Source organism: Plectropomus leopardus, chromosome 20, assembly GCF_026936395.1.
Source record: "Plectropomus leopardus strain MGB_pleo_1.0 chromosome 20, ASM2693639v1, whole genome shotgun sequence".
Taxonomy (NCBI): domain Eukaryota; kingdom Metazoa; phylum Chordata; class Actinopteri; order Perciformes; family Serranidae; genus Plectropomus; species Plectropomus leopardus.
Genome location: NC_142195.1, coordinates 9,592,360 through 9,605,148, shown reverse-complemented (window position 1 = coordinate 9,605,148; position 12,789 = coordinate 9,592,360). Strand labels below are relative to the sequence as shown.

General features: G+C 35.4%; 1 protein-coding gene across 5 annotated transcripts in view; it reads left to right on the top strand.

The window, feature by feature from the left end:
• Window positions 1-12,789, top strand: part of prune2 (prune homolog 2 with BCH domain) — a 50,852-nt gene that overhangs the window by 8,516 nt on the left and 29,547 nt on the right. The window lies entirely within an intron of this gene.

The window sequence follows — 12,789 nt, the reverse complement described above, 5'->3', positions numbered from 1 at the left end:
CACACACACAAAGTCTTAAGCTTATATCTTTGTAGGGACCCTCATTGACACAATGAGTCCCTTACCCTATGCCCTCTACTAAATGATAACCCTAATCCTAACCCAACCTTAGTTTAAGCTGAACCTCAACTAAGTCTTTACCCCTCAAAAAGGGCCCTTAAACATCCTCGCTCTCCAAAAATGCCTCACTCTGTGTTTGGTGTGTTTGTACTTGCTACATAGTGAGGACCAAAACATGTTTTAACCAACACACTTTTAAGCAGTCGTTTCTTTTTTCAACATGTTATACATGTTGTAAGCGTTGTAGAGAAATATTACAATTAATGCTCTTGCAGCAATGTTATGCATTTGCTTTTTAGTCACACTAGTGACATTGTCCACTTTGGTCCTGACTGATATAACGCAATACAAATTAACATAAAACCTTAATATCATAACATGCTGGTGCTAGGTGGTAAAAAGTTTTCCACGTTCACTATCTTATTTAGTGTCTTAGCATGCTAACATTTGCTAATCAGCACAAAACACAAAACAGCTGTAGGAAATATGATACTTGCAGAGTTTTCCAAGTATTTTGTCGAAAACCAAAACTGAAATGAAAGTTAAGGGATCACCAAAGTTATTACAGTCCATCTGCCATGGCAATCCATACAATACTTGTCGAAACATTTCAATCAAAACCACAGATGTGAACCTCATGGTCGTGCTACAGAGAAGTCAGTTTTAGATCACCAAAGTCAGTTTGAGACGCATCCTCTGGGGACTGTGAATATTGTCTTTTTTGGTTTTTACTCTCCATGATGCAAACATCCAATTACCTCCAAAAACAAAGGATATTGCCATCAACCTCAGTTTAACTTTATGTTTTGTTCTAATTAGCAAATGTTAGCCTGCAAACACCACACAAAACTAAAATGGTTAACATTTCAAATTAACATGTTTGTTTTTTTTTTTCAAACAAAGCAAACTAGAAAAAAAGACCTTGCTAAGATGCATTTTATTCTGTTCTATTTAGCATGTCGAGGATGGTGCTTTATTCTTTACATAGCCACAGCCCGTCTGCACATGGAAATCTCTCTAAATAAAGTAACAGAAATAAATTGAAAGTCTAGCTTGTTTGTGGAGACCTCCCATGTTGATGTCTTCACTGTGGTGCTGGCACAGTTGCATTTCATGCTTGGACTGAGTGGTTGGGATCCCACAGGCTGTTCTGTGAAAGATATTGAGTAAGCTGGCATATCTGAGAGTTTTGGATGGAAATGAAAGGAGGTAAACCATAGTGTCTGCACTTTCTGATGCCAGATGGCTTGAGGTCTGAATCCTTGCGAGGAGGAGTTAACTATAGCTGGGAGGTGAGTGCTATGCAGCTTGATGTCAGTGGGAGATGATCACAATAGTCACGAAACAGAGTGGATCAGCAGTGGTGATTTGTAAGCTGGAGAATGACATTGAATCGGAAGGAGCGGAGAGTCAGAGTGAGCCCAAAGTTATTGAAGTTAGAGTTATTGAGGAAACTAGAGAGGACTGTGTTGGCTGACAATATTGTCAACGTTATTTTCAAAGGAGGTGACAAAGTTCCCCGCTGACTGAGAAGAAGAAGGAGAGAAGGTGTGTGTGTGTGTGTGTGTGTGTGTGTGTGTGTGGGGGGGGGGATAACGGCTTCTTTTGGTTTGAATCCGAGGATTGGATTTTATAAAGGTAGAGGTCTGATTGAGTTGCTGAGATGGATGCCGAGAATGAAAAAAAAAGAAGAAATTCAAAGCAAAACAGCTCCTCCACGAAGAAACGTTTGTACTATTTTCTCATAGCAGACATCAGAGGAGAGGAATTTCTTAAAATGCTAGTTTTTTCGAACACAGCAAGACAGCACATTTTGTCAATTTCTCATTCAGACACCCAAAACATGGTTCTGCATTTCTTGCTCTTGTATTTCACCAGTTTTACATGAGTGATTTTAGTGTGTTTTTTTTCTTTTGGTATTTCGCTGGTTTTAATACATGGCTGAAACAGTGTCAGAATGGGGAGTTTTTGCAAGACTCACACTGTTGTCCCACTTCGATGTAGTATGACATCATGGTTTGGACACTCAATTAATATTTGTTGATATTAATTTGGAAAAAAATCTATACACTTCATAGTTTTGTCATAGTGGTTTGTGCCATTTTTATTTTGAAGTGTCATTACATAATACTATATTATAACAACAGATATGGTAACTTTTATCTCTGTTTATGTCAGAAGACAATAAGTGTAGCTTTGATGGGCATTGGTGCTGTAACGCAGAGTTGCGCATGCCTACTGAGATTTGCATACACCTCGTGGTCGTGTGCAGCACAAAGCGAAAACTAGTAGACATTGTGATGGTTTCTATGATGTACTGTGTTTAATAACAATATAATCTTCTTCAGTGGCTCATCAGTAATCAGTGTGTATCAGATTCAGTAGAAGTAACATTTCTTTGATATGATTGATGAAATCCAAAAACAGCCCAGAAACCCAGAAAATAGCATTGTGAAAAAATGACCAAAACACCAAGGCTATAGTATGGCGAAAATGTCAAAATTTGACATGTCCAACAAACACCTGAAAACCACTTAGTATAGCATGTAGAGTCATAGTAAAGTATACAGTGTTGAAAAAACCTGCAAAATCGGCCCAAAAACGCATAAAATAGCATGTTGAAAAAATGACCAAAACACCAAGGCTATAGTATGGCGAAAAATGTCAAAATTTGACATGTCCAAAAAAACACCTAAAAACCACTTAGTATAGCATGTAGACGCATGTTAAAATGTACAGTGTTGAAAAAACCTGCAAAATCGGCCTAAAAACGAATGAAATAGCATTGTGAAAAAATGACCAGAACACCAAGGCTATAGTATGGCGAAAAATGTCAAAATTTGACATGTCCAAAAAAACACCTAAAAACCACTTAGTATAGCATGTAGAATCATGTTATAGCATACAGTGTTGAAAAAACATGCAAAATCTGCCCAAAAACACATAAAATAGCATACTGAAAAAATGACCAAAACACCAAGGCTATAGTATGGCGAAAATGTCAAAATTTGACATGGCCAAAAAACACCTGAAAACCACTTAGTATAGCATGTAGAGGCATGTTATAGCATACAGGGTTGAAAAAACATCCAAAAACGGCCCAGAAACCCAGAAAATAGCATTGTGAAAAAATGACCAAAACACCAAGGCTATAGTATGGCGAAAATGTCAAAATTTGACATGTCCAAAAAAACACCTAAAAACCACTAAGTATAGCATGTAGAGGCATGTTATAGTATACAGTGTTGAAAAAACCTGCAAAATTGGCCTAAAAACGCATAAAATAGCATGCTGAAAAAATGACCAAAACACCAAGGCTATACTATGGCGAAAATGTCAAAATTTGATATGTCCAAAAAACACCTGAAAACCACTTAGTATAGCATGTAGAGGCATGTTATAGTATACAGTGTTGAAAAAACCTGCAAAATCGGCCTAAAAACGCATAAAGTAGCATGCTGAAAAAATGACCAAAACACCAAGGCTATACTATGGCGAAAATGTCAAAATTTGACATGGCCAAAAAACACCTGAAAACCACTTAGTATAGCATGTAGAATCATGTTATAGCATACAGTGTTGAAAAAAACATGCAAGATCTGCCCAAAAACCCAGAAAATAGAATTGTGAAAAAATGACCAAAACACCAAGGCTATACTATGGCGAAAATGTCAAACTTTGACATGTCCAAAAAACACCTGAAAACCAATTAGTATAGCATGTAGAGGCATGTTATAGTATACAGTGTTGAAAAAACCTGCAAAATCGGCCTAAAAACGGATAAAATAGCATGCTGAAAAAATGACCAAAACACCAAGGCTATACTATGGCGAAAATGTCAAAATTTGACATGTCCAAAAAACACCTGAAAACCACTTAGTATAGCATGTAGAGGCATGTTATAGTATACAGTGTTGAAAAAACCTGCAAAATCGGCCTAAAAACGCATAAAATAGCATGCTGAAAAAATGACCAAAACACCAAGGCTATACTATGGCGAAAATGTCAAAATTTGACATGGCCAAAAAACACCTGAAAACCACTTAGTATAGCATGTAGAGGCATGTTATAGTATACAGTGTTGAAAAAACATGCAAAATCGGCCTAAAAACGCAAAAATTGCATGCTGAAAAAATGACCAAAACACCAAGGCTATAGTATGGCGAAAATGTCAAAATTTGACATGTCCAAAAAACACCTGAAAACCACTTAGTATAGCATGTAGAGGCATGTTATAGTATACAGTGTTGAAAAAACATGCAAAATCGGCCTAAAAACGCATAAAATAGCATGCTGAAAAAATGACCAAAACACCAAGGCTATAGTATGGCGAAAATGTCAAAATTTGACATGTCCAAAAAACACCTGAAAACCACTTAGTATAGCATGTAGAATCATGTTATAGCATACAGTGTTGAAAAAACATGCAAGATCTGCCCAAAAACCCAGAAAATAGCATTGTGAAAAAATGACCAAAACACCAAGTCTATACTATGGCGAAAATGTCAAACTTTGACATGTCCAAAAAACACCTGAAACCCAATTAGTATAGCATGTAGAGGCATGTTATAGTATACAGTGTTGAAAAAACCTGCAAAATCGACCTAAAAACGGAAAAAATAGCATGCTGAAAAAATGACCAAAACACCAAGGCTATAGTATGGCGAAAATGTCAAAATTTGACATGGCCAAAAAACACCTGAAAACCACTTAGTATAGCATGTAGAATCATGTTATAGCATACAGTGTTGAAAAAACATGCAAAATGTGCCCAAAAACACATAAAATAGCATTGTGAAAAAATGACCAAAACACCAAGGCTATAGTATGGCGAAAATGTCAAAATTTGACATGGCCAAAAAACACCTGAAAACCACTTAGTATAGCATGTAGAGGCATGTTATAGTATACAGTGTTGAAAAAACCTGCAAAATCGGCCTAAAAACGCATAAAATAGCATGCTGAAAAAATGACCAAAACACCAAGGCTATACTATGGCGAAAATGTCAAAATTTGACATGTCCAAAAAACACCTGAAAACCACTTAGTATAGCATGTAGAGGCATGTTATAGTATACAGTGTTGAAAAAACCTGCAAAATCGGCCTAAAAACGCATAAAATAGCATGCTGAAAAAATGACCAAAACACCAAGGCTATACTATGGCGAAAATGTCAAAATTTGACATGTCCAAAAAACACCTGAAAACCACTTAGTATAGCATGTAGAATCATGTTATAGCATACAGTGTTGAAAAAACATGCAAGATCTGCCCAAAAACCCAGAAAATAGCATTGTGAAAAAATGACCAAAACACCAAGGCTATACTATGGCGAAAATGTCAAACTTTGACATGTCCAAAAAACACCTGAAAACCAATTAGTATAGCATGTAGAGGCATGTTATAGTATACAGTGTTGAAAAAACCTGCAAAATCGGCCTAAAAACGCATAAAATAGCATGCTGAAAAAATGACCAAAACACCAAGGCTATAGTATGGCGAAAATGTCAAAATTTGACATGTCCAAAAAACACCTGAAAACCACTTAGTATAGCATGTAGAATCATGTTATAGCATACAGTGTTGAAAAAACATGCAAAATCTGCCCAAAAACACATAAAATAGCATGCTGAAAAAATGACCAAAACACCAAGGCTATACTATGGCGAAAATGTCAAAATTTGACATGTCCAAAAAACACCTGAAAACCACTTAGTATAGCATGTAGAGGCATGTTATAGTATACAGTGTTGAAAAAACCTGCAAAATCGGCCTAAAAACGCATAAAATAGCATGCTGAAAAAATGACCAAAACACCAAGGCTATACTATGGCGAAAATGTCAAAATTTGACATGTCCAAAAAACACCTGAAAACCACTTAGTATAGCATGTAGAGGCATGTTATAGTATACAGTGTTGAAAAAACATGCAAAATCGGCCTAACAACGAAGAAAATAGCATTGTGAAAAAATGACCAAAACACCAAGGCTATAGTATGGCGAAAATGTCAAAATTTGACATGGCCAAAAAACACCTGAAAACCACGAAGTATAGCATGTAGAGGAATGTTATAGTATACAGTGTTGAAAAAACCTGCAAAATCGGCCTAAAAACGGATAAAATAGCATTGTGAAAAAATAACCAAAACACCAAGGCTATAGTATGGCAAAAATGTCAAAATTTGACATGTCCAAAAAACACCTGAAAACCACTTATTATAGCATGTAGAGCCATGTTATAGTATACAGGTTTGAAAAAAACATCCAAAAATGGCCCAGAAACCCAGAAAATAGCATGCTGAAAAAATGACCAAAACACCAAGGCTATAGTATGGCGAAAATGTCAAAATTTGACATGTCCAAAAAACACCTGAAAACCACTTGGTATAGCATGTAGAGGCATGCTATAGTATACAGTGTTGAAAAAACATCCAAAAAACAGCCCAGAAACCCAGAAAATAGCATTGTGAAAAAATGACCAAAACACCAAGGCTATACTATGGCGAAAATGTCAAAATTTGACATGTCCAAAAAACACCTGAAAACCACTAAGTATAGCATGTAGAGGCATGTTATAGTATACAGGTTTGAAAAAACATCCAAAAATGGCCCAGAAACCCAGAAAATAGCATTGTGAAAAAATGACCAAAACACCAAGGCTCTAGTATGGCGAAAATGTCAAAATTTGACATGGCCAAAAAAAACCCCTAAAAACCACTAAGTATATAGCATGTAGACGCATGTTAAAGTGTAAAGTGTTGAAAAAACCTGCAAAATCTGCCTAAAAACGCATAAAATAGCATTGTGAAAAAATGACCAAAACACCAAGGCTATACTATGGCGAAAATATCAAAATTTGACATGGCCAAAAAACACCTGAAAAACACTTAGTATAGCATGTAGAATCATGTTATAGCATACAGTGTTGAAAAAGACATGCAAAATCTGCCCAAAAACACATAAAATAGCATTGTGAAAAAATGACCAAAACACCAAGGCTATAGTATGGCGAAAATGTCAAAATTTGACATGGCCAAAAAACACCTGAAAACCGCTTAGTATAGCATGTAGAATCATGTTATAGCATACAGTGTTGAAAAAACATGCAAAATGTGCCCAAAAACACATAAAATAGCATGCTGAAAAAATGACCAAAACACCAAGGCTATAGTATGGCGAAAATGTCAAAATTTGACATGTCCAAAAAACACCTGAAAACCACTTAGTATAGCATGTAGAGGCATGTTATAGTATACAGTGTTGAAAAAACCTGCAAAATCGGCCTAAAAACGAATAAAATAGCATTGTGAAAAAATGACCAAAACACCAAGGCTATAGTATGGCGAAAATGTCAAAATTTGACATGGCCAAAAAAAAAACTAAAAACCACTAAGTATATAGCATGTAGACGCATGTTAAAGTGTAAAGTGTTGAAAAAACCTGCAAAATCTGCCTAAAAACGCATAAAATAGCATTGTGAAAAAATGACCAAAACACCAAGGCTATACTATGGCGAAAATATCAAAATTTGACATGGCCAAAAAACACCTGAAAAACACTTAGTATAGCATGTAGAATCATGTTATAGCATACAGTGTTGAAAAAGACATGCAAAATCTGCCCAAAAACACATAAAATAGCATTGTGAAAAAATGACCAAAACACCAAGGCTATACTATGGCGAAAATGTCAAACTTTGACATGTCCAAAAAACACCTGAAAACCAATTAGTATAGCATGTAGAGGCATGTTATAGTATACAGTGTTGAAAAAACCTGCAAAATCGGCCTAAAAACGCATAAAATAGCATGCTGAAAAATGACCAAAACACCAAGGCTATAGTATGGCGAAAATGTCAAAATTTGACATGTCCAAAAACACCTGAAAACCACTTAGTATAGCATGTAGAATCATGTTATAGCATACAGTGTTGAAAAACATGCAAAATCTGCCCAAAACACATAAAATAGCATTGTGAAAAATGACCAAAACACCAAGGCTATACTATGGCGAAAATATCAAAATTTGACATGGCCAAAAACACCTGAAAACCACTTAGTATAGCATGTAGAATCATGTTATAGCATACAGTGTTGAAAAAATCCTGCAAAATCGGCCTAAAAACGAATAAAATAGCATGCTGAAAAAATGACCAAAACACCAAGGCTATAGTATGGCGAAAATGTCAAAATTTGACATGTCCAAAAAACACCTGAAAACCACGAAGTATAGCATGTAGAGGAATGTTATAGTATACAGTGTTGAAAAAACCTGCAAAATCGGCCTAAAAACGGATAAAATAGCATTGTGAAAAAATGACCAAAACACCAAGGCTATAGTATGGCGAAAATGTCAAAATTTGACATGTCCAAAAAACACCTGAAAACCACTTATTATAGCATGTAGAGGCATGTTATAGTATACAGTATTGAAAAAACATGCAAAATCGGCCTAAAACGCATAAAATAGCATGCTGAAAAATGACCAAAACACCAAGGCTATAGTATGGCGAAAATGTCAAAATTTGACATGTCCAAAAAACACCTGAAAACCACTTAGTATAGCATGTAGAATCATGTTATAGCATACAGTGTTGAAAAACATGCAAAATCTGCCCAAAAACACATAAAATAGCATGCTGAAAAAATGACCAAAACACCAAGGCTATACTATGGCGAAAATGTCAAAATTTGACATGTCCAAAAAACACCTAAAAACCACTTAGTATAGCATGTAGAGGCATGTTATAGTATACAGTGTTGAAAAAACATGCAAAATCGGCCTAAAAACGCATAAAATAGCATGCTGAAAAAATGACCAAAACACCAAGGCTATACTATGGCGAAAATGTCAAACTTTGACATGTCCAAAAAACACCTGAAAACCAATTAGTATAGCATGTAGAGGCATGTTATAGTATACAGTGTTGAAAAACCTGCAAAATCGGCCTAAACACGCATAAAAGAGCATGCTGAAAAAATGACCAAAACACCAAGGCTATAGTATGGCGAAAATGTCAAAATTTGACATGGCCAAAAAACACCTGAAAACCACTTAGTATAGCATGTAGAGGCATGTTATAGTATACAGTATTGAAAAACATGCAAAATCTGCCCAAAAAGCATAAAATAGCATGCTGAAAAAATGACCAAAACACCAAGGCTATACTATGGCGAAAATGTCAAAATTTGACATGTCCAAAAAACACCTAAAACCACTTAGTATAGCATGTAGAGGCATGTTATAGTATACAGTGTTGAAAAACCTGCAAAATCGGCCTAAAAACGCATAAAATAGCATGCTGAAAAATGACAAAAACACCAAGGCTATACTATGGCGAAAATGTCAAAATTTGACATGTCCAAAAAACACCTAAAAACCACTTAGTATAGCATGTAGAGGCATGTTATAGTATACAGTGTTGAAAAAACCTGCAAAATCGGCCTAAAAACGCATAAAATAGCATGCTGAAAAAATGACCAAAAATCCAAGGCTATACTATGGCGAAAATGTCAAAATTTGACATGTCCAAAAAACACCTGAAAACCACTTAGTATAGCATGTAGAGGCATGTTATAGTATACAGTGTTGAAAAACCTGCAAAATCGGCCAGAATCCCAGAAACTAGCATGCTGAAAAAATGACCAAAACACCTATGGCGAAAATGTCAAAATTTGACATGTCCAAAAAAAACCTGAAAACCACTTAGTATAGCATGTAGAGGCATGTTATAGTATACAGTGTTGAAAAAACCTGCAAAATCGGCCTAAAAACGCATAAAATAGCATGCTGAAAAATGACCAAAACACCAAGGCTATACTATGGCGAAAATGTCAAAATTTGACATGTCCAAAAAACACCTAAAAACCACTTAGTATAGCATGTAGAATCATGTTATAGCATACAGTGTTGAAAAAACATGCAAAAGCTGCCCAGAAACACATAAAATAGCATGGTGAAAAATGACCAAAACACCAAGGCTATACTATGGCGAAAATGTCAAAATTTGACATGTCCAAAAACACCTGAAAACCACTTAGTATAGCATGTAGAGGCATGTTATAGTATACAGTGTTGAAAAACATGCAAAATCTGCCCTAAAACACATAAAATAGCATGCTGAAAAAATGACCAAAACACCAAGGCTATACTATGGCGAAAATGTCAAAATTTGACATGGCCAAAAACACCTGAAAACCACTTAGTATAGCATGTAGAGGCATGTTATAGCATACAGTGTTGAAAAAACATGCAAAATCTGCCTAAAAGCATAAAATAGCATTGTGAAAAAATGACCAAAACACCAAGGCTATACTATGGCGAAAATGTCAAAATTTGACATGTCCAAAAAACACCTGAAAACCACTTAGTATAGCATGTAGAATCATGTTATAGCATACAGTGTTGAAAAAACATGCAAAATCTGCCCAAAAACACATAAAATAGCATGCTGAAAAAATGACCAAAACACCAAGGCTATACTATGGCGAAAATGTCAAAATTTGACATGTCCAAAAAACACCTGAAAACCACTTAGTATAGCATGTAGAGGCATGTTATAGTATACAGTGTTGAAAAAACATCCAAAAATGGCCCAGAAACCCAGAAAATAGCATTGTGAAAAAATGACCAAAACACCAAGGCTATAGTATGGCGAAAATGTCAAAATTTGACATGTCCAAAAACACCTGAAAACCACTTAGTATAGCATGTAGAGGCATGTTATAGCATACAGTGTTGAAAAACATCCAAAATCTGCCCAAAAACACATAAAATAGCATTGTGAAAAATGACCAAAACACCAAGGCTATACTATGGCGAAAATGTCAAAATTTGACATGTCCAAAAACACCTGAAAACCACTTAGTATAGCATGTAGAATCATGTTATAGCATACAGTGTTGAAAAAACATGCAAAATCTGCCCAAAAACACATAAAATAGCATTGTGAAAAAATGACCAAAACACCAAGGCTATACTATGGCGAAAATGTCAAAATTTGACATGTCCAAAAAACACCTGAAAACCACTTAGTATAGCATGTAGAGGCATGTTATAGTATACAGTGTTGAAAAAACCTGCAAAATCGGCCTAAAAACGCATAAAATAGCATGCTGAAAAAATGACCAAAACACCAAGGCTATAGTATGGCGAAAATATCAAAATTTGACATGGCCAAAAAACACCTGAAAACCACTTAGTATAGCATGTAGAGGCATGTTATAGTATACAGTGTTGAAAAACCTGCAAAATCGGCAAAACGCATAAAATAGCATGCTGAAAAATGACCAAAACACCAAGGCTATAGTATGGCTTAAATGTCAAAATTTGACATGTCCAAAAACACCTAAAACCACTTAGTATAGCATGTAGAGGCATGTTATAGTATACAGTGTTGAAAAACCTGCAAAATCGGCCTAAAAACGCATAAAATAGCATTGTGAAAAATGACCAAAACACCAAGGCTATAGTATGGCGAAAATGTCAAAATTTGACATGTCCAAAAAACACCTGAAAACCACTTAGTATAGCATGTAGAGGCATGTTATAGTATACAGTGTTGAAAAAACATCCAAAAACGGCCCAGAAACCCAGAAAATAGCATTGTGAAAAAATGACCAAAACACCAAGGCTATACTATGGCGAAAATGTCAAAATTTGACATGTCCAAAAAACACCTGAAAACCACTTAATATAGCATGTAGAAGCATGTTAAAGTAAACAGTGGTTAAAAAACCTGGAAAAACGGCCCAAAAACCCATAAAATAGCATGCTGAAAAAATGACCAAAACACCAAGGCTATAGTATGGCGAAAATGTCAAAATTTGACATGTCCAAAAAACACCTGAAAACCACTTAGTATAGCATGTAGAGGCATGTTATAGTATACAGTGTTGAAAAAACATCAAAAAAACAGCCCAGAAACCCAGAAAATAGCATTGTGAAAAAATGACCAAAACACCAAGGCTATAGTATGGCGAAAATGTCAAAATTTGACATGTCCAAAAAACACCTAAAAACCACTAAGTATAGCATGTAGAGGCATGTTATAGTATACAGGTTTGAAAAAACATCCAAAATGGCCCAGAAACCCAGAAAATAGCATTGTGAAAAAATGACCAAAACACCAAGGCTATAGTATGGCGAAAATGTCAAAATTTGACATGGCCAAAAAAAAAACCTAAAAACCACTAAGTATATAGCATGTAGACGCATGTTAAAGTGTAAAGTGTTGAAAAAACCTGCAAAATCGGCCTAAAAACGCATAAAATAGCATTGTGAAAAAATGACCAAAACACCAAGGCTATACTATGGCGAAAATGTCAAAATTTGACATGTCCAAAAAACACCTGAAAACCACTTAGTATAGCATGTAGAATCATGTTATAGCATACAGTGTTGAAAAAACATCCAAAAAACAGCCCAGAAACCCAGAAAATAGCATTGTGAAAAAATGACCAAAACACCAAGGCTATAGTATGGCGAAAATGTCAAAATTTGACATTTCCAAAGAAACACCTGAAAACCACTAAGTATAGCATGTAGATGCATGTTAAAGTGTACAGTGTTGAAAAAACCTGCAAAATCGGCCTAAAAACGCATAAAATAGCATGCTGAAAAAATGACCAAAACACCAAGGCTATAGTATGGCGAAAATGTCAAAATTTGACATGTCCAAAAAACACCTGAAAACCACTTAGTATAGCATGTAGAGGCATGTTATAGTAT